The sequence below is a fragment of the Vidua macroura genome (assembly GCF_024509145.1).
Source record: "Vidua macroura isolate BioBank_ID:100142 chromosome W unlocalized genomic scaffold, ASM2450914v1 whyW_random_scaffold_68, whole genome shotgun sequence".
Classification (NCBI taxonomy): Eukaryota; Metazoa; Chordata; class Aves; order Passeriformes; family Viduidae; genus Vidua; species Vidua macroura.
In genome coordinates this window covers 2,278,662-2,302,395 of record NW_026530538.1, presented here as the reverse complement: position 1 = coordinate 2,302,395, position 23,734 = coordinate 2,278,662, and positions in this window count along the sequence as shown.

The following is a 23,734-nucleotide window of genomic DNA, read 5'->3' as shown; positions in this document are numbered from 1 at the left end:
GACCTGGGAGGTTTTAATACCTTTCTAGTCCCTAAGCCTATTTTCTTCTCTGGAAATACCTCCAGTATTGTCCCTAACACGTAGTTTTTGCAGTAGAGGGGCACAGATTAGAATATCTATTGTGCTGGGCTCGGTGATAATTAATAAGGAGTTTACAAAGGTACTGGAGTCTGTTCAAAATATGTATGGTTTATGGTTTCTTTGTCCTACCCTGCGTCCTAGTTCCAGTAGCATGTTTTGGGGATTTATTAGCAATTGCACCCAGTTTGCTAGAGGAGGAGCAGGGGATGATGCTTTTCAGCCTTTCCTTTCCTTCTTCTCCTTTAAATCTATTAAGTCACTTTTTAAGAATGTTTAGTTTCCCCTGAATGCCAAAGATACCATCTTCCTGGTATTTCATCTGGTAGGCTTCCTCTATATGGTCTGCAGCTTCTCTAAAATGAGGGCTGCTTTGTCCAGAGGAGCTGATGAGACCCCTGACCCAGGAGTAGACCCAGGTGTGGAAAATCCTGAGTGGTGTGGAGAATGGGAGAGAATGGGCTGAACCCTGAAGGAATTTTCTGATCCCCCAGCCTGGGAATTTTCACGTGAAAAAATTCAGAACCCAGATGAAGTGGGAAAATATCTGGAAGAGGACTGCCATAATGACTCTAAAGAAAAAAAGATCATTACAATAAGCTGGGCCCTGGCCTATGCTTATCACATGCTACTCAATACTGTAGGGCAGCATATAGAGGCAAGGGGGCAGGGAGATAAATCAGCAACTACCCCAGTCACTCAGGCTGCAGCCAACACCCCAGCTACTCAGGTTGTAGCTAAACCAGACAGTGAGCCTTAGCCCATAGCTAAACCAGACAGTGAGCCTAAGCCAACAGCTGAACCAGTGAGCCTCAACCAATAGCTGTTGCTCCTACCACGAGAAGCAGAAAACACACAACCAAATCCAATCGGCCAGTGGATGATGATGATCCGGGAGAAGGACCCTCAATTCCAATTACTGACATAAAATCAGATGTCACTATTGAGTCCTTTCCCCTGAAGGACCTTGGTGGCCTGAAAAAAGATTACACTCAACTACATGATGAATCTATAATTAGTTAGTCTATGTTTAAGATGCTGCAGGCAAGGCTACAATTCTGGACAGTACTAAAACGAGGCATTTGGGATCCCTGTCACATGATCCAGTTACCAACCAAAGAATAATGAGGGGGGCTAACCTTCACAGTCTCTGGGCACAGGTCCTGGGAAGTGTGACACAAAGATATCTGTGTGCAGACAATCTCTATATACAGCAAACCCAGTAGAAGACCATAGAACAAGGGATTCAACACTTGAGAGAAATGGCAGTGGCAGAGATTGTCTTCTCAGAAGACCTAAACACTGTAAATCTAAATTTAGTACCATATACATCTGTGATGTGGTGAAAACTTATATGGCTTGGGCCACAAGAATACACTTCTGCTTTAGCAATAATGAAGTGAGATGGAAAGGAGGACACCGTGCTTAATATGGCAAAAAAGCTCCAAGCATATGCAGATACTGTGCATGACCCAACACATGCAAGAATCACAGCTGTCGAAGCACATCTACAGAAACGAAAAAAACAAAATAGAAGATAATCACAAAAAACTCAAAGAGGAAATGAAAGAGGACTTTCTCCAAATCTCAGCAGTACAGATCAGAAGTTCTGGTACCAAATGCAAACATCCCCCAAATCGGGAGAGAAGATGCATCCCACGAGCTGAGCTGTGGTTCTTTCTGCATGATTGTGGAGAAAGCATAAAGAGATGAGATGGAAAATCTACTGCTGCTCTGGCACAACAGGTGCTTAATTTGAAAAACAGCAAGACTCAGAGAAGAAGTTCCACCGAAAAGGAAGCAGCTCCAATAATCCATAGCCAAACTGCCAGATAGAATGATGATAACGACATGTTCGATCCCCTTAAAAGAACCTCCAAAACATATGCCCGGAGAAAGAAAGATAACCAGGCTTAGAGGGGCCCTGCCTCTAGCCAAGTAGAGGCTAGGGAAAACCGTGTTTCTTAGACTGTAGATTCATTGGCCTAGCACATCAGAACTACAAAAATATGAGGCCTTGGTTGACAGTAGTGCACAGTACTCATTAATCCCATCAAGACATGTGGGAGCAGAATCTATTTCTATTGCTAGCGTAACAGGGGGATCACAAGATTTTACTTTAGTAGAAGCTGATGTGAGCCTGACTGGAAATGAGTGGCAACAACACCCTATTATGACTGGCCCAGAAGCCCTATGCATTTTGGGCATAGACTTCCTCCAAAGTAGATATTTCAAAAACCCAAAGGGACTTAAGTGGACGTTTGGGATAGCAGCTGTAGTGACAGAGGGTGTTAAGCAATTCAACACCTTGCCTGGACTATCAGAGAACTCATCTACAGTAAGACTCCTGAAGGTAGAAAAGCAACAAGTACCAATTACCACCTCAACAGTACATCACCAACAATACAGAACAACTCAAGATGCTGTGATTCCCATTCACAAGATGATCCGTGAGCTAGGAAACCAAAGGGTAATCAGCAAAACCCATTCACCCTTCAACAGTCCCATTTGACCTGTGCACAAATGTAAAAGAGAATAGAAATTAACTGTAGACTATTGTGCCTTAAATTAAGTGACTCCACCATTGAGCGCTGCTGTGCCAGACATATTAGAGCTCCAGTACAAGCTGAAGTTTAAGGCAGCAAAGTGATATGCCGCTATTGACATTGCCAATGCATTTTTCTCCATTCCTTTGGCAGCAGAATACAAGCCTCAGTTTTCCTTCACGTGGAGGGGAGTGCAGTACACCTAGAACCGATTACCCCAGGGGTGGAAGCACAGTCCTACCATCTGCCATAAACTAATTCAAACTGCACTAGAAAAGGGTGAAGCTCCAGACCATCTACAGTACATAAATGACATAATTGTGCGAGGGAACACAGCAGCAGAAATGTTTTTAAAAAGAGAGAAAATCGTCCAAATTCTCCTAAAAGCCAGTTTCACCATCAAGAAAAACCAAGTTAAGGGACCTGCTCAAGAGATCCAGTTCCTGGGAGTAAAGTGGCAAAACAGACAGCATCGAATTCCCACTGATATCATCAACAAGATCACAACAATGTCTCCACCAACCAACAAGAAACACAAGCTTTCCTAGGTGCCATAGGCTTTTAGAGAATACATATTCCTGAGTACAGCCAGATTTTGAGCCCTCTCTACCTAGTCACCCGCAAAAAGAACACTTTCCACTGGGGCCCTGAACAGCAACAAGCCTTTTCCCAAATCAAGCAAAAGATCACTGATGCGGTAGCCCAGTCAGGACAAAACCAGATATAAAAAGCATGCTCTTTCAGTTTTCTTCTGGCAAAATAACATTAACTGCAAAGCCATATTACAATCCACACTACCATTAACAGGCCACTTCTCTTGATCATCTAGTGGATACTCTGGTCACTTATGATACTGAATCTCCAATTTGCTGAAAACCATTTCAATATCACATCCACAGTGATGCCTTGGAGTGGCTACCTAGAACAGAGACTAGACAGAGTTTAAAGAATAAAGTAGGTATTTATTAAAGGCTTTCAATAGATACACCTTGGGCAGTGCAAACACAAATCCACAACATGGCTTGTGTGCTTACAGCACTATGTCTGACTAATATGTAAGCAAGTGGGACTGGGACCCACAGTACGCACTTCTGTTAACTATACAGTCTTCTGACTAGGTGGTGGGACTCAAACACACAAACCCTTTGATACTCACTTTTATAGTTTTACCATCATACTTTAATAAAAAATAGTGAATTATACCATGACTACTGATTTCTCTTTTGCAACCCAAATATCACACTCCTTTTTCACAGTTATATCACCACTTTTATAACCCAATTATATTATAGAGCTCAATTTCTATGGGGAATTTCTGCCACAGATTATGGTTAGGTATACCCTACACTCAGTAATGCCTTAATAAAATCCCAGGGGTCTTGCCTTGAACTCACTGGATCAGGGAATCAGAGGATCTCCAAGAAAAACCTTCAGTGTGTGCTGGATCCCCTCCTGATCCCATGAATCTGTGGAGCGTCAGAAGCAGAGTCCCACCTGGCTCACCAAAAACTGTCACTGAACACATAAATGAAACTAACACTATTTTTTTAGTATTAGCAAGTAGGCACTACTTTATTCCATCCAGGGTGCAAAGGGGATAATTCCAGGCACACACACACCACTTTCAAAACTTTTTGCTTATTTATACATTTTTGGAAAACAAAGAAATTAGTGTTCATTGCTTCTAAATTACATCGTTTTCTTCATTAATTAGTATTCTGTCTTATACTGGTTATTGATTTCTCGTTTCTCATCCTAATTTGTTCACATTTTTCAGTCCTTTTATAATCTTTTTCCCAGACAGGCAGTCTGCAGCACTCAGGCTGTAATGTCTTTTTTAGTCTCTTTATCTTCTGGTTACTCCAACATGTCTGAAGGGCTATAAATTCTGGATTCCAGGTGTCCCACCTTTAACTCAGGCTTTGTTCATTGAAGCTTATCACAGTTAGTTTACCAAAATCTAAAGTTTTGTTGATCTAAGTCTAACAATAACAGTCTGTGAAAAGAAACTTGGCTATATGCTGGCTAAAGTAGAAAATTACACTGCTTAAGACTAATACACTGCTTATGATTAATTAAAACAATTAACTCAAAAAATTATTTTCAAATGTTATATAGCTTCCAACATATTGTCGTGGTCTAGGAATGGTATTCCCCAATTTACTTTTCCCACTGAAACACTCCAGATCACATGCTGCTTGCTCACTCCCCCACCTCCCTGTGAGGTGGGATGGACAGAATTGGAGGCACAAAAAGGTAAAGAACATGGATTAATATAAGGACAATTTACTAGAAACAGCAATGAAATCAGAAAATCAAACAGTAACAACAATAATAATAGCAGAGTGTACAAGATGGGTGAATGATTCACAGGTGATTGCTCACCACACATAACCCAGTGCTACCTGACTGCATGCTCCAGCAAACAGGAAAGACGCTACCCCCCTGCGCATGGCTTGAGGTAGTATAGAATAACCCCAGGGTCCTTGCCATACTCCTCCTGGCTACCGCAAAAGTTAACCCTGTCCTGGCTGGAACCAGGACATTATCCACCCCTTATTCTATACCATCATGCCCAGCTCCTACACCTTCCAACTATATATCTATACATATATATACACCCATAAGCATGGGTATCATCCTCTTAGTCAATGGCTGTCCCTCCAAAATGTCTGCTGAGTTCATTTAGTCCATGACTGTGTGTTCTATCTGTCCTAAATGTCTTTCAGGGCAGGAGGGTTGGTGGGTGTCAGCTAGTTGCAAGCTGCATCAGGAGTTCATGATTGGTGTATTTGGAGCAGTCTGCACTCATTGTCAGTGGTAGTTATGGCACACAGAGTGGCAGTGTCATTCAGCAACCAGTATTATACAGTTCAACATTACAGACCGTTCTCACCCAAAAATCAAATCCCCTTGAGGTACACATCGAGTTTCCCCATCCGTCTACATTACCCACCAAGTGCATCCAGGTCCTTGAGCAAAAACAATCCCACAGATGGATTTGCCTTTTCTTGAGGCAGGACTAATCCAAGTTGTCTTCCGTAACATATTTCTCATATGCACAAGGGGAATTTTTGATTGAGGATATATGGCGGTTTTGATTGGGCAGGGCCAGCTCAATTGGTAGAACCTCTAGTGTTAACTAACCAGGTGGACTTCAATAAATGTAGATCCCAATGTTTGAAGGTCCCATCACCCATTGCTTTCAATGTGGTTTTTAACAGTCCATTGTACCGTCCAATTTTCCCAGAGGCTGGTGCGTGATAGGGAATATGATACTCAATCCCATGCTCTCTGGTCCAGGTGTCTATGTGTTGCTTTTCCGGCTCTTAGTTTCCACCTGGCTCCTTTTTCCCGAGGCGCTTGCCAGCGGCTTCCGGGAGCAGCCAGAGGGAGCAACAAGCACCTTTGGGGCTCGTTTTGATACAGACAGAGCTATTCTGAGAGCGCTACCAATGACCAAGACAAAGAGACCAGAGAGGACCCTTGTTGTGCAGTCCGAAGAAGGTTGTATTTGCTCGAACGCCACACAAACAAGTGACCGCGTGCGGGGGTTGGGTTACAGCTTTTATAGGGAGTATATAGGAGATAAGGTAAAACCAATAGAAACAATGTCCAGTATGAATACATCATAGGTGAAATCCAATGGGAATAGCTTCAGGGGGAGGAATGAGCTTACAGAAAAATACAGAAACGAAACTCCAACTACAGATTTGCAGAAACGAAACTCCAACTTCAGATTCACAAAGCATCTATGAGGCTATTTTTGAAATTAGTCCTGTTGTCAGACTCAATACTTTCTGGGGTGCCATGTTGCCACAGGACTTGCTTTTCAAGGACCAAGATGATGTTCCAGGCAGTGGCATGAGGCACAGGGTGCAACTCCAGCCATCCAGTGGTTGTGTCCAACACTGTAAGCACATAGCTATTGCCTTGGTGGATTTCGGTGAGTGTGATGTAATCAGTCAGGCCTCTCCATATTTGTATTTCAACTATCGTCCACCATACCAGAGGGGCTTCACCCGCTTGGCCTGCTTGATTGCAGCACATGTTTCATAGTTATGGGTAACCTGGGAGATGGTGTCCATGGTTAAGTCCCCCCCTCGATCACAAAACCTTTGTATGTTGCATCTCTTCCCTGATGACTTGAGGCATCATGGGCCCACTGAGCCAGAAATAATTCACTCTTATGTTGCCAGTCTAGATCTACCTGAGACACTAATCTTGGCAGCCCAATCCACCTGTGCATTGTTGCAATGTTCTTCAGTAGCCCGGCTTTTGCATACGTGTGCACCTACATAATGTAATCTTAGAGCCAACTTCACTACCGGGGCAGTGATGTCTTGCCACAATTCAGCAGCTCAGATGGGTTTCCCTCTGGTCTTTTCCCATTAGTCTACCTCCCCCCCAGAGCATTTGCTACCATCCACAAGTCAATGTAGAGGCAGAGTGCTGGCCATTTCTCTTGTTCAGCCATATCTAAAGCCAGCTGGATGGCTTTCAGCTCTGCAACCTGACTTGATTCACCTTGTCCCTCAATAGCTTTTGTGACTCGCCATGTAGGACTTCATACAGCAGCTTTCAATTTTTGATGTATCCCTTAACCCCATGGTGCCAAAATAACTCACTAGAAGACAGCTTGTCCTGTTTAAGTTATCTGACTGGTAAACAAACAATAGATAAGCTGTTTGTGGGGGGTGAGATGCCCTGCTAAAGGCCTGCACTCTGCTGCTAAAGGAATGGAGAAAAATATATTAGCAATATCAGTGGTGACACCACTTTGCTGCTGTCGGAATCTCCCCCAGATTGGGGTGACTCCGGGTGGTGGTAAAGTCTCTCCTCCAACCCGTGCCTTCAAAGAAAGACTCAGTAGTCTTCAGTCGTCTGGTCTCAAGGCAGTTTATTGCATGATATCTCAAGGCACACAGACTTCCTGACATTCTCCCTGACTCCTCCCTCTGCGTCTCTCTCCGTCTCCCTTTGTCTTCGTCTCTCTTCGTCTTCGTCTCTCTCGCCCAGGGGGCTGGTGCCATCTTTTATATCACACATTACGTATTAAATGTTTATAGTTTTTCCCCAATGCCTATTACCTATATTGAACAGTGGCTTTCTACTCTAAACCAATCTGTGAGTGCCAACATCACCAAGAACATGGGGAATAGTAAGGAGAAAGAAGGAGGACAGGGCACGCCCAAATCCCTCCATCTTAGAACTTCTGACCCCCATGTACAAAACTCAGACCCCTCTGTACAAGGCCTAAAACCCCTCTGTACAGCACTCAAAAATCCTACCTTTTACTTTGTGATTACTTCTATTATAATATCTAAACTTTTGTGATTTCTTGTTCTTCCTGTAAAGTTGGTAAATTGTTCCATGGGTCAAATTCAAAACCACAGGGGTTTCTGGCTGCCTGCCAGGGTCTCAGAGTCTTCTGCCCTGGACCTGGAACATCCAAGAGTGTCTGAGGGACACCTTGGGTTCCGACATGCTGCCTTGGACTCCAGTTTGTACTGAAGTTCCAGCGTGTCTGGCATAGCGGCACTCAGTGGTGGTGTGACTTTGTTCAGGCCACAATACTCTATTGTCTGTCTCCACTCTCCATTGGACTTACACACTGGCTATATAGGACTATTAAAGGGTGAACAAGTCTGCTGGCCACTCCCTGGCTCTCCAATTTACAAATCATCTTATGGATGGGGATCACAGTCTCAGTTGGTGCAGTATTGCCAATGATGTGCTGTTGCAATGGTGATCCATACCTGTTGTTCTTCAACCCTCAGCAGTTCTACAGCAGAAGGGTCCTCTGAGAGACCAGGCAAAGTCTTCAATTTTCTTGTTTCTTCTGTCTCCACAGGAGGTATCCTAAAAGCCCAATGATGCCTTTTTGGGTCCTTGAAATACCCTCTCCTGAGGTAATCTATGCCAAGGATGCTCAGGGCCTCTGGGCTGGTCACAATGGGGTGTTTTTGCCATTCATTTCCAGTCAGACTATCTTCAACTTTCAGTACAGTCAGTTGTTGGGATCCTTCTGTCACCCCAGAAATAGAAATGGATTCTGCCCCTACATATCTCAGTGGCATCAGGGTACATTGTACACCAATGTCAACTAAACCTTATACTCTGTTGGGTCTGATGTGCCAGGCTATTGGATGCACACAGCCCAATAGATCTGATTGTCCTTTGCCTCCTCCTGGCTGGAGGCAGAGCCTCTCTAGTCCTGGTGATAGTAATCATTACTCACATCTTGTAAATATGATGAACTGGAGGTCCCTTCAAAAGGATAGGAAGTAACATCAGCCCTTCTATTCTGTCTGAGCCCTTGCCCACAGGAAACAGGAGCAGCATTTATCCTTGAAGAATTTCCTGTGGTGGTTGTTCTTCCTCTCAACTCATGTACCCATGCTGCTAGGGCAGAGGTGAGTTTTCCATCCCACTCATGTCTTCATGGTCATGCAGGTAAAACCACAGGTTACCTCATGGTGTGTGCCCTCTCTCTCAAGTAGGGAGGCATTTGCTTCCAAATAGCAGAGACTCTGGTCTGTACTGGCAGGGCATGGGACATTTCCTCTTTAAATTGCTAGTGGTCATCTTTAAATTGCTGGAGATCCTTGGACAGTCTTTCGACAGCTGAGATGTAGGCCCGTAGGGAGGAAGAGAGACTTTCTTCATGTTGCCAGAGTTGGGCAAACAAATTATCCACCATTTGTTCTTCTTTCCATTACATCACTGCTACTGAGTTGGCATACAACTATGGCATGCTTCGTAGAAACTTCTGCCACATGGACTGTGTACACTTTACTTCATCTGGATCTATAGGGGACTACTCGTTATTGTAATCCTTTGCCATGGTTTGATGCTGGCGCAATGCCAGCGCCCCCATGAAAATACACCTTCCCAACATAAATGCTGTGAGATGGTATCAGGAACAGAGCAGAGCAGGCCCAAGCCTAATAACAAAGAAAAAAAAAAAAACTTTATTAAACTACTACTACTGTAAAAGACACACACACTAAATACAGGATGAAGACCCTCCAAAACACTCCTCCTCCCACCCAATTTCCAAAACAACCACAGTGAGACATTACCTGGGATTCCTGATCAAGTTGCCACTCTTCAGATAATCAATACTCAGTCCATCAAGGGAGAGAGAAGTTTCTCTTGCACCATAGACCCCCCCAGAAAACACAGTTGCCACCTCCTGTGTTTCCATGTCACACATGGCAACCGCCCGGAGAAAATCTGCCAGTGTGACACTCTCCTTTCCATGTCACAGTGCTCTCACCACTATGCATGGACAGACCGCCTATAGGGCTCCTTTAAGGATGCTTTGCCACGGACCAAAAGAGACAACAGTTCAGCTTCTCATCTTGGGACTACAGCCCCCTCCCCCCCCCCATTTTCTTCCTCCCCTGGGGCCGAGGGTCTCAAGAACAGAGATCATCTTCTTCCTGAAGACAGAGGGCATCACCACACTCTCCTCAGCTTTTTCTCTGTTCTCTCCATTCCTTTGTTGGTAGTTGCTGAAGCAGGTCTCTTTGGTTCACAATTGCATCCCCCTAAAATGCAGTCTCTATTGCAGAAGAATTTGGTTCAGTCTATGGCTAACAAGAAAAGTCCAGCCAAAAGCTACTCCATCGTGTCCTCCCCACCTAGAAATTTCTTCTTCTAACATCTCAGGTCCCGGACAGGCTCTCTTCTACTTCAAATCGAGGAGGAGTAATATTTTACAAAGCCTTCATTTCCCAGGATAGGGTTAAAAGTTCAGACTCCCTGGACGGCTGAAATCTCTGCCCAGAACTTAACTCCCACGCTGGGCACCTTCCCCCCCTTCTCCTCTGCCTGCAAATTCCAGGTACCTTCAAACTCTGTCTCTTTCCCTCTGGGGGGGGAGAACAAAAACATCTTTGCTTCTCTCCACCCTTCCGTTGCAGGAGCTGGCCCGGTTCCAGGCCTTCAGCCCCCCTGGGCTTACCTCCCTCAGGCTGCATGGCTTCCCCTCCCCCACCCAGCCTGTGGCTGGGCAGGGGAGAGTCTGCACTCTCCGATGACCAGAACCAAAAAGAGACAGTTCCCCTGGGAGTTCTTGTTTTTAACCCCCTGTGTTCTCAGAGGCGTGTGACCACCTTCAGTGGCCACTCCAGGTGCCAATATCCAAACCTGACCACTGATTGGTTTGACCCAACTTCCTGAAAAAATTCACTTCCATGTCAAACCATGACATCCTTATAGATTATCTCCAGCACAGCCAATTCTCTCAAGAACTGGATAAATTTCTCCATTGTGTTCCACTTTTCTTAGTGCATTGATAGATCATCCTTAAAAAGATACATTTCCTTCACGCTTGATAGGAGTCACCTCCAGAGGCTGAGAATGTCTCTCCTTTTCCCAATCCCCTTGTCAATGTTCACATCCCAGGACAGATATCCCAGCTGCTTGGCTTCACTACCATCTAGTTTCCAACTGTGGGCCACAGTATCCCAGCATCAGGTCACAAGGTACTCATTGGGCTGGCAGTTGAAGTCTGTTTGCATATCTCACAGTTATGCTACCAGCATGGGTTGTTCCTTTGGTTCAGCTGAGGTTTGAGTGCCCATGATGCTGATTTGCAGAAAAAAAAACCTAACTCCACAACTTATAAAAGTTGTAAAGCCTGTATGTTTATTACAGTGCTGTATGCATGTAGGGATCATTCCCCCTAAAGGACATGCACACCCCTGAGAACTCCCGATCCTTTCTTATTCCCCCTTACTAGTACATATGCATAGAGTTTCACAATAGGTTCATGCATATTCATTTTACTGGTTTCGCATTACAACTTGCAATTAGTCCTTGTACAGAGAACACTCTGGTCACTTTGCCCGTCTCTTGCAGTCTCTTGCAGACTCAGCTTCAGCTCTTCGCCTTTGTTTCAAAGTTCAAGGGGCCTCTCTTATCTCTTCAGCTTGGAAATTCGCATTCTTTTTCCTTGGCTGAGGCAGTTTTTACGAGTGCAGCAGAGCTACCAGACTAAACAGCATATTTTACCTATGCTAGCAAGCTACAGACTTAAAAATTCAAAGCAGCACATTTCACCTAAATCCGAAATGGATTTCTACCCTGTTAAATTTCCACTCTGTTTCATTCCCCCCTTTCCTAGAAAATAAGTAAATTCTTTTACTTAATGCAAATCCCTATGATAATAAGTGTCCCTTAATACTTTACCATGTTCACTTGATAAGGAGGTTAACACAGACACTTGCTGTAGTATTCTCCAATTCCAAATTAGCAATATAAAAGATAACCCTAAACTTACTCCGACTAATATCAATAAAACTACAGTGGGGTGACACAACATATTAAAGATCCCATTTGCAGTTGGCAACCATCCAAAGATTACATCCCACCAGTGATGATCTGCATTCTGTTTTATTCTTTGCAGAATTCTGGTTATTTCTTTCGCATCATGATGGACAGTAATTAGGGTTTTCTCTCCACTTTTTTGGATTTTCTTCAAGATCTCTAATAGGTCTTTGTGTTCAATTAATTGTTTTACCAATGTGAGGTCCATTCCAATAGGAGTAGGTGATAGTCTATGATACATTGTGTAATTAGTTCTAATCAGCTGGTGGGATGTCACTGGGGCCAAATACGAAAAATCACACCTGATAATCTCAACAAAATTACAAATACAAAAATTAGAATGATTTCTACTAGGCAAAATAAAATTGTTGTTATCTATTTTTACAATAGCACAAGGAGTTCTCAAGCATACACAACCTTTACTAGTATACACAAGCACAGTTTTCTGATCAGTGACTGGATGAATCTCGAAGTGGCAAATGCTTTGTTCAGTGTCGACACACATCTTGAGCATTAATAGTATTGCTTTCACAAATGAATCCTAGTTGTTCCCTAGTAGTACAAGATTCTAAGTTTACTGTTTGCCACTTTTCATTCACCTTTTGTGCCCATACCCTATATTCTGAGGGGTAGAGCACTGTTTTTTCATGATTGAATCTTAGTGTGATGATGGGGTGGATAACATAAACAGTGGCATTACGTATAGTAAGCACAAAGGCAGCGGCCACATTAGAAGCAGGATCATAGGTAAAATCTACCATAGTCCACCAGGATCGAAACTTTCTTTCAAAATCAATCTCATTATCCCAGAAAATCTTTCAAATTTCAGCTGGAAAATCACCTTCACCCCCTTCCCATATGATCAAAGCTGCTGTTGCTTGCATCCATAACTGTGCTTGTATACAACTGAAAGCTAAAGACACATTATCTTGAACTGTACTAAGCGCTTCTATTATTAACTTGTGGTCTTGGCCCCCGGCCTTCTCCCACTTTGGCAGTACTTTTGAAATCTGCCACTGGCTAGTTCCTAATGCCAATAGAGATGACTGTAAGGGCTGTTTCAATTTTGCTAGACCACCTGCTGCAGTGGCCAGCTTGTTCATCAGTATTTCTGAATCAATTCCATTTAAAACTCCTAATCCTGTCCCTAATATCCCAGTTAGATCCCTTCTTATTCTGTTCCCGAGGTGTACTTTGCAACCATGTTGTCCAGCCCTCAAAGGATGTCCTTAGGAAAGAGGAGCAGGTTGGTTGGATCTCTGAGATGTTAATTAGCATTAGCAATTCAACACCTTTGAGAGACCACTCTGGACTGAACAACACTTGTTGTTGACCCATATTCCTTACTATGTATGGGCCTATTTCATATACTTTAGGTTCAAGTTTGGTTTGAGTCTGAACTGCTTGAGTACTGGTGTGAGTTGTATGAGGTCTTGCCGTTGTAAAAGGTATAGCATCTATTTTAAATTTAAATGAGAACCCGATAGCATCATGAGCCCAAAGACAAGTCACTTCTACAGGCTATATTAATGTGAAATTACACCAACAATCTGATTTACTTGGGCTATCACAAATCTCCCAGTGCCTGTATACAGGAAAGGCTGAGACACTATTTTGATTTGGTCTCTCATGAGTGGTCCCATTCACCACCCGGCATCCTACCCTAATTTCTTCTCCTCTGATCCCTTGAGGTGTCCACAGTTCCTGTTTCTGCCACTCCTGCTCCCCATATACCTGATTGCTGTGGATTACTACAGTGAATAGGTTTAAATATTTTATCTCAGAAGGTTCTCCCATGGATCCAGTATACTGATTAAAAGCCTGGGACCAAGGCCATTCAGAATCAGTTTGGATAGAGGTATTCTCTAATTCCAAGACTCCAATTATAATTATACACAAAACAATTCTGTAAATGAAATTACAAACTAGCCCTGGCCACAATATACTCATTTTGCCCGAGTAAGTTTTAGTCTCAGTCCTTTGTCTCCTCGTGTCACTTTCCAAGGGGCTTCTGGGGCCTTCTTCACTCGAGAGTGGTGGATCCAGGCATTCTGCTCCTTGACCTTGATCACAGTGAAGGTGGTGAGAAGCACCTGGAATGGTCCTTCCCACTGTGGTTTTAAAGTCTTTTCTGTAAGAGACTTAACATATACATAATTCCCAGGCTGTATGTTATGTACTGGTCCATCTAGCTCCCTGCTCCGAGTTCCAGCCACATGTTTTTCAATTTCTCTGAGCTGTTTACTTAAAGCCACCATATAGGTAGCAAATGTTACCTCCCCAATGTGGGTGGACATTGCCTTTTGTATTCCATATGGCCTTCCGTAAAGCATTTCAAAGGGACAGCCTTTCTTTAGCTCTAGGTTTAGTTCAAATTTGCAACAGTGCCAGTGGAAGAGCTTGGGGCCAGGGTAAATTAACTTCCTGCCCCAGTCTTACAATTTGCTGCTTAATCAAATTATTCATTTTCTCTACTTGGCCACTCGATTGGGGGTGGTATGGAGTATAAAGTTCCCAACCTATGCCCAGGTGGCTACTAATCTGTTGCACTATTCTGGAAATGAAATGTGATCCTCTATCTGAGGATATTGTGGCTGGAACTCCGAAACGTGGTATTATTTCTTGTAATAATACCTTGGTCACCTCTTGAGCCTTGACAGTTCTGGTGGGGAATGCTTCTGGCCACCCTGAAAATGTATCTGTTAACACTAATAAATTCCGATACCCCCCTTTCCTTAGGAGTTCTGAAAAGTCAATTTGCCACTGCTGTCCAGGTGCATGACTCCTCCCAATCTGACCAAGTTTTGGTCTGGGGGTATTTTTGGGGTTAGTTTGGAGGCAAAGATCACGCTGTCGGGTCACTTGAGTAATAGTGGCATATAAATCCCTGGCAATGATTCTTTCAATCAAATAGGTGTTCAGGGCATCTATTCCCCAGTGTGTTTTCTGGTGCTCCTCCCTTACTAGTGACCACAACAAATGGGAAGGGATTACCAGCTTCCCTTCAATGGTAGCCCACCCCTCTTGGTTCTATGTCCCTTTTTGATCTTTGATTAGTTTTCTGTCTTTCTTATTATATTCTGGATTACCTTCAAGGGAAATTTGTCCATCTGGAATTAGAGCTCCTTCAATAATTACCTCACCTTTTGCTGCTTCCTTTGCCTCTCTATACACCAACTCATTTCCTTCCTCCAATTCTGAGTTCACTTTCTGGTGTGCCTTAATATGCATAATTGCTACCTTTTCAGCCAGCTGAACTGCTTCCAGCAGACAGATTATCTCTTGTGCATGTTTGATGTTCTTTCCTTGTGAGGTCAGCAGACCCCTCTCTCTCCACATGGCTCCATGTGCGTGCACAACTCCGAATACATACCTCGAGTCTGTATAGATGTTTATTCTCTTTCCTTTTGCCATTTCCAAAGCATGGGTCAGAGCAATTATCTCAGCCTTCTGCGCAGAGGTGCCTGTTGGTAAGGGTCCAGATTCTATTACCTCTCTGCAGGTAGTGACTGCACATCCAGCATGTCGCTTTCCACTGGCAATGTAGCTACTCCCGTCAGTGAACCAGGTCTCTGCATCTTCCAAAGGAGTGTCCTTTACATCTGGGTGGCTGGAGTAAGTAGCTTCAATAGTCTCCAGGCAATCGTAGTGTACTGCTTCTCCTTGATTTCCACTGAGAAAAGAAGCTGGGTTGACAATATTAGTTACCACTATCTCTACATCATCTTGTTCTACCATGATAGCCTGGTATTTCAGGAACCTCTGTGGTGAAAGCCAGTGGCCGCTCTTTACTTCCAGTACTGCGGACACTGTGTGGGACGCTAGTACAGTCATTTTCTGTCCCAGGGTAAACTTGCGTGCTTCTTGAATATTCAGCACGACTGCTGCTACAGCTCTGAGGCAACCTGGCCATCCCTTGGCCGTTGCATCTAGTTGCTTGGAAAAGTAAGCAACTGCCCTCTGATATGGACACAAGTCCTGAGCCAATATTCCCAGGGAAATTCCCTGTTTTTCATGGGAAAATAGAAAGAATGGTTTACTTGCATCTGGAAGTCCCAAGGCTGGAGCTGACATGAAGGCACTCTTTAGCTGGTGAAAGGCCCACTTGGCCTCCTTTATCCACTGGAGATCTTTATTTCTATTATCAATAAGAGTATATAGGGGTTTTACGGGCAGCCCATAGTTATAAATGCATAGCCAGCACCACCCTGCCATCCTTAGAAAGACTCAGAGTACCTTTATTGCCAGAGGTTTCGGAGTTTGGCATATCTGCTCCTTGTGAGCTTGTCCTAAAGTCCATTGCCCAGCACTAACCTTGTACCCCAGGTAGATTGCCTTCTGTTTCACTATCTGTGCCTTTTTCTTTGATACTGTGTATCCTTGTAGCCCTAGGAAATTTAAAAGGCTTACTGTCCAGGCCACACATGCTTCCCTCTTCTGAGTGGCTACTAGAAGATCATCCATGTACTACAATAATCTTCCTTCTTCCTGTGGAGCTTCCCAGGACTCTAGATCTTTTGCAAGTTGTTCCCCAAACAGAGTGGGGGAATTTTTGAAGCCTTGAGGCAACATGGTCCATGTGAGCTGGGTTTTGCGCCTGCTTTTAGAGCTTTTCCATTCAAATGCAAAGATTTTCTGGTTGGCTTTGTGGATAGGGAGGCAAAAGAAGGCATCTTTCAGATCTAAAAACGGTAAACCAGGTTAGCTCAGGTGTTAAACAAGTTAGCAAAGTATATGGATTTGCTACCACAGGATAGAAATCTTCTGTTATCTTACTGACAGCCCTCAAATCCTGTACTATCCAATATGACCCATCAGGTTTCCGAACGGGTAAAATGGGAATTTTGAAATCAGACTGGCATTCCTTCAATAACCCTAAGTGCAGAAAATTTTTAATTATTGGGCTGATTCCTTCCCTGTCTTCTTTTTTTTCAGGGGGTACTGCTTAATTCTCACTGGTTGTATCCCTTCCTTAAGCTTAATTACTATGGGGGGGGGATTTTTCGCCCTCCCTGGTACATCAGAGGCCCATACCCCAGGAAATACTTGACTTAATATCTCTTCACTAATTTCCTCCTTCATTTCAATGGCTGTTAATGTTAAACTTAACACCTTTATGTACTTTTGGTCATTCACCTCCAGAGTAACTTCCCCATTTTTGAATGTAATGGTTGCTCGTAACTGCTCGAATAAGTCTCTCCCTAAAAGTGCCTTTGGTAAATTGGGCATATACAAAAACTTATGAATACCCCATTGTTTCCTCAATTTATACTTTAAAGGTTTGCAAAAGTATGCCTTCTCAGACTAGCCAGTTGCTCCCTGCACTACAACATAAACATTCTCCACAGGTACTAAAGCTTTATTTAAAACTGAATATGTGGCCCCTGTATCAACCAAAAATTCCACCCTTTTCCCTTCTTCCCCCAGCCTCATTGTTATAACCAGTAGATCCGCCGGGGTGGGATCCCCTGGTCCTCCTCAGTTGTTTTGTACATGCGCAACCACTTGTCGGTCACCTCGTCTTCATTCTGGGCATTGGTTTTTCCAGTGACCAGTTTTTTTACAGATTGCACACTGGTTTCTGCCCAGCTGAGGTGGACCTTGTCTGGGTGGTCCCTGCTTGTGTTTCCCTTGCCTTTCCTCCTATACTACTGCCACCAGCTTTTTCATTCCTTGTTTGTATCCTTCTTCCCGATTACTAAATACTCTCCATGCCTCTTCTAGCAAGACTTTGAGGTTTCTCCCTTCCGGGCCACTGATTTTCTGAAGCTTACACCTAATATCTCTAGCAGACTGTCCCAAAAATGAATTAACTAACTGATTCATCCCTATCTCAGACCCCGGATCCAATGATGTATGGAGATGCATAGCACCCTTAAACGCTCTAGAAACTCGGACGGAGTCTCGGAAGGCCCCTGCTCAAGGGAATATAAGGCAGACCAGTTTATGGTCTTTGGAATAGCTCTTTCCACTCCTGTTGCTATCCACTCCTGATAATCTGCTAATTTCTTTACTTCTGCTGATACATTGGGATCCCATTTTGGGTCTTGGAGGGGGGAATATTCTCTTACATCTACCTGCTTGATCTTGCAGTGATCCTCTGCCGAAGTTCCTGCTGTCTTTAAGATCAGCTGCTTTTCTGTTTCAGTGAAAGCATCCAGTAATAACTGGATGTCAGCCCAATCTGGATTGTGTTGCTTAATAACATATCGTAGATGTTTAGCAGTAAGTATTGGATCGATGCAATAATTCCTAGCAATCCTTTCCCGTGCCTCTAAATCAAGAGTGGTAAATGGCACTTTACCCATTAATTTCCCTCCTTCTGGTCCCACTGCCTCTCGCAGAAGGGCTTGTAACACTGCTTGCCTCCTAGTTCTGGATGAAATTGGGCTGCTAGGAAGGGGATGGGTTCGACTGGATGTGCCTTCCGAGCTTGAGCCCTCCTCCCTTTTGGGAAAATCCTCCTCATCTTCATCCTCGTCCTCATCCTCCCTTCTCCTAGGAGGAGCTTTTAACAAATCAGATATATCTCGTTCTTGTGCCTCAGCATGATAAACTTTGTCTGATCTCATACATCGCTGTCTTATACTGCATGCTGAACAACATCTGATTTGCCCTCTCTTTGCTTTGTTTTCCTTTTCAAAACCTAACACCAGTGGGTCAGAGGGAGCTCTGAGCCCACAGTCCCTCTGCCATTCTGGGTGATTTCTTAAATCGAAAAATATATCAGCATATGAAACCTCATCCCATTTTTCTTCCCATCTTAAAAACAGCATTAACTGCAATAAGGTATTATAATCTAAAGTTTCAGCAGGTGGCCACTTCACTCTATCCTCTAACCTGTATAATGGCCACCAGCGTGTGCAATATTGAATTAAATAATTTTTATTTTCTGAGCCGCCCTTACCAACGACTTCCTTCCAGTGGGCCAAAATACACCCCAAGGGGCTAGCCCGGGGAACTTCTTTGCTCTGGTTAGTTCCCATTATCTCCTTGTCCTATCTCATTTCCACCCAAACCTCTCTTCACAGAGCCTCACAGTCCTTTCCCAGTTTTCCTCCCACACACACCCCCAGGTGGCAGGTATCAGATGTGATCTTCCACACACAAGCTTTAAGATCTTAGGTTCTGAATCAGCTTGATCAGGAAACCTCAATTTACACTTGGGGCATATGCCCTGACGCCTACTAGAACAGCAATACCAGCACCTCTCACAAACTCTGCACTGCAATAGTACCCACGCAGGGTGCCAGCCTCTCGATGCACCAAAGGCTCCCGAGAATTGCCCGCAGAGGCAGGCTATTCCGTTTATCACTTTGGGGATTTCTAAATCCTCTATGGCGGGTTGTTCCCAGTCCAGACTTACTATATTACCAGCTGAAGTCCGATAAAGCCCCTCTAAATCAACTCGTTTGTCTCCTCTATCTATCCAATAATTCACAGGATTCACAAACTCCCAGAGATCAAGTCCAAACCACTGGGGCAGAGGAACCCCCTGAGTCAGTCTAGCTACGGTTAAAATGTGCACAATCTGTGATAAACTGTGGTAACTTGTTTGTTCATCAAAAGAATTAGAATATTAAAGGGGGAAATATAAAATTAAAGTATAAGGGACCAGCTTGCTTGTTAAGAGATAGGGGAAGCATCTGTGAAGTTGGGAAACAGGAAGCAACTGCTACAAACCGCAAGGCTATAGGCATATTGCAAGGCGCAAGACCACAAGTATGATTAATCATCATATAGGGAGCTTTTCTTAGCTTCCTTTGCAGACACAGGCTAAGGATGTTGGGGGATGGCTGGAGCTGATTGTGAAATCAATGACCACCGGGCGGCGGCCACCGGAGTGGACGGCGTAGGAGTGCTCCGGGTACGCCCATCACTGTCCGGAGCCGATTGTGAAACCAACGATCACCTGCCTCGACACAACGCAGAGACGATGCAGAGGGATGCTCAAGCTACGCCCACCGCTATCGCAAGAGACGCGAATGAAGAAACCTCCAAGAAACTATAAAAGAGACTGAATAAGGGGGGTGGGGTGTGGGGCACTGCAGTGTGGGACACTGCAGGAGGGGCGGTTTGGAGACCCCTACCCACCCAGCGCTGTTTTGCTTGCTACTGCTTGCTGTAATTAATAAAATTCTAATTGACTTTAAAAAGGCTGAACCAAATTATTCGCCTCAATTTATCACAATTTGGTGCCGTGACTCGGATAAAGGAAACCCGGGAGGGAGGCCCCACTAGGGTGAGGCGCCCCACCGCCTTTTTGCGGTGGACCTAAGGGGAGGCTTCCTCCTTGGGCCTTTACCGACGAACCTAAAACTCAGTAGCAAGCAAAGGTACCCCCGTTAATCTTTGTGCACGAAGAACCGCGGAAGAGTGAACACGCAGGAAGCGTAAGTAGCCCCCGGTGGGTGGTGGGCCTCTTTTCCCGGTGGGTGGTGGGCCTCCTTTTTCCAGGGTTGATTAAAACCTGCTGGATTGAGGGACTAATGTTCCAAGAGCATCCAGGGTTGGGGGACGTAGGAGGAGGGGAGCTGCACCCCCTCGGCGTCAAGTTACCCTCGGTGGGGAGGCTCCTGGGTTAGGAGGAGAGCAAGCGGGCCTAACCCAGACGCGGAGGTGGACTGCGTCAAAGTTCCTGGGGCGGGGGATCCCCGGAGAAACTTCCCCAAGTTTCGGCTTACTAACTTAGTATAAGTGTATGTGCTCGGTGGGCCCCGTACAAGCGGGCTCCGGAATGCGTGTGCGTGTGAAAAAGACGGTGGGCCCCGTACAAGCGGGCTCCGGAGTGCATGTGAAAGGGACAAAGCCTCGACCCCGGAAACGGGGTCTTTAAGAGTCGTTTAGGGGTGTGTAGTCCCGGGGTGATTGAGGTGAATAAGAAGACACACAGGGCGAAGCCCCGGTCGAGAAACGGAGGCGCCGGAAAGACGTGAGTAGTCCGGTCCGCTCGGTCGCTCGGTCAGGGGTGGGAGTCCTGGAGTGCAGCGAATGCGAATGTGTGTGTGAGAGGGGAACTGGCAGCTCAGATTCCCCAAGTGAGTGTGGACCCCATAGTAGTGCGTTTCCCATATCCGGCGACGGAGTGGGCCACGAATTGGGGGAAGCGACTGTCGTATTGTTTGTGTTGAGTGTGAGAAGGCACTCTAGAAGATGGGTCAGAGAAAAAGTAAATCTGCTGAACCCATGGGTGGGAGAATCTCAGTAAAACTTCCACTAGGCTTAATGGTAAAGTATTGGGATGTCTTTCCTTCTAGAAAAGGAAAAGATAGGGTTAAAATGATCCATTATTGTATGACAATTTGGGGGGAGTAAACGGATAAGGGGAGACCAGCGGTATTGGCCCGTGTTTGGGTCGTTTGAGGATTGGATCTGTCAAGCTCTAATATAGATATATTAACTCCAAAGAGCCCTTTAACCAAGAGGAGAGCGAATATGCAGCTCTTTGGATAGTGGGAGAGATTGAAGAAAGCTTTCCAGTTGTATTCAGGGGTGGACCCCAATACCCCAGAGGGTGAGACACTTTTGAAGGTGCATTTTGTGGTCGATTCTTGGGTGGACATTCGGAAGAAGTTGGAGGGGTTGGAGGGATGGCAGGCGAGAGGATTGGATGAGTTGTTGTGAGAGGCTCAAAAGGTGTGTGTTGGGAGAGAGGATGAGAGTTTTAAAAAGCAGTCTGGAATCGTGTTAGCAGCAGTGGGGGGGGCAGCGGAGTCCCCGGTGGGGAGAACTGGAGGTCAGTCTAGAGGTCAGACTGATGTCCAGAGAAGTCGGTTTGAGGGGAAGTCGAGAGGTGGAGAGAGCATTGTTTGTTTCTATTGTGGGAAGAAGGGACACATGAGGAGAGAGTGTCGGCAGAGGATTGCTGATGAGGAACAGTTCAACGAAGATTAGGGGGGTCGGGGGCTCTATCTGCTGGGGACAAGGGAAAGAACAGAGCCCCTGGTAAAATTAAAGATAGGTCCCCAGCAACAAGAATATGAGTTCCTTGTGGACTCAGGGGCGGAGAGATCAACCGTCCAGACCCTTCCCCAAGGGTGTAAGATTTCACCTGAGATAATCCAGGTGATTGGGGCCAAAGGGGAACCCTTTGGAGTACCTGTAATTAAGGATGTACTCTTAGAAAGTGATTCTAAATTAGGAATTGGGTCATTTTTACTAGTTCCAGAAGCAGATTATAATCTATTAGGGAGAGATTTGATGGTCGAGTTGGGGATAGGGATAGAGGCAAAAAAAAAAAAAGGGAGAACTAACAGTAAAACTATATCCTCTCCGGGCTGAAAATGAAAAAAAAGATTAACCCGGAAGTTTGGTATACCCCCGACAGTGTGGGGAAATTAAATATTGAACCCTTTGAGGTAACTATCAGAAACCCAGAAATCCCTGTCAGGATTCGGCAATATCCCATACCCAAAGAGGGGAGGGAAGGACTAAAAACAGAAATAAAGAGACTTTTGGAAAAGGGATTTTTAGAACCCTGTATGTCCCCTTTCAATACCCCCATCCTGCCGGTAAAGAAACCGAATGGCAGTTACAGATTGGCGCATGACTTGCGGGAAATCAATAAAAGAACAGTTGAAAGATTCCCGGTCGTAGCCAATCCACATACTATTTTAAGCCAACTTGGCCCAGAAAACCAGTGGTATAGTGTGATAGATCTTAAAGATGCTTTTTGGGCCTGTCCCCTTAAGGAAACCTCTAGAGATTATTTTGCCTTTGAATGGGAAGACCCGGATACACATAGAAAACAACAATTGAGGTGGACTGTCCTTCCCCAGGGGTTTACCGAATCCCCAAATTTGTTTGGGCAAGCTCTGGAACAAATATTGGCAGAATATTCACAGGGGGAGGGGATTGTGCTTCTACAATATGTAGATGATTTATTAATTGCAGAGAAAGAAGAAGAAAGAGTAAGGGAAGAAACTATAAAACTCCTAAATTATTTAAGCCTTAAGGGACTCAAAGTTTCAAAGTCGAAATTACAATTTGTGGAAGAGGAAGTTAAATACCTCGGACACTGGCTGACTCAGGGGACTAAGAAATTGGATACTGATAGAGTCCAAGGAATACTTTCCCTGGAAGCCCCAAAAACTAAAAGGCAGGTTCGGCAGTTACTGGGACTTTTTGGGTATTGCAGACAATGGATTGAAAATTTTAGTGGGAAAGTTAAATTTCTGTATGAAAAATTAACAACAGACGGGCTATTAAAGTGGAGCCCTGAGGATGAGACCCGGTTAAAATCATTGAAAACTGAATTGGTCAGTGCCCCTGTTCTCAGCCTCCCGGATTTAAAAAGACCATTCTTTTTATTCATTAATGTCAATGAAGGGGTGGCGTACGGGGTGTTAGCCCAGGAATGGGTTGGAGGAAAAAAAACAGTGGCATATCTTTCAAAGCTTCTCGACCCTGTTAGCCGAGGGTGGCCTGCCTGTTTGCAATCGATAGTGGCTGCTGCCCTTTTGGTAGAAGAAGCAGGAAAGATAACTTTTGGGAGTGAACTGAAGGTTTTATCTCCTCATAACATCCGTGGAGTACTACAACAAAAAGCGGATAAATGGATAACAGATGCCAGACTCCTAAAGTATGAAGGCATCCTAATTTCTTCTCCTAGGTTAAGTATTGAAACCACAAGCTTACAAAATCCAGCCCAGTTTCTATATGGGGAATCAGTTGTGGGACTAACTCATGATTGTCTTTTGCAAATAGAGGAACAAACAAAAATAAGACCAGACCTCGAAGAGGAGGAATTAGAGGAAGGATATCGATATTAT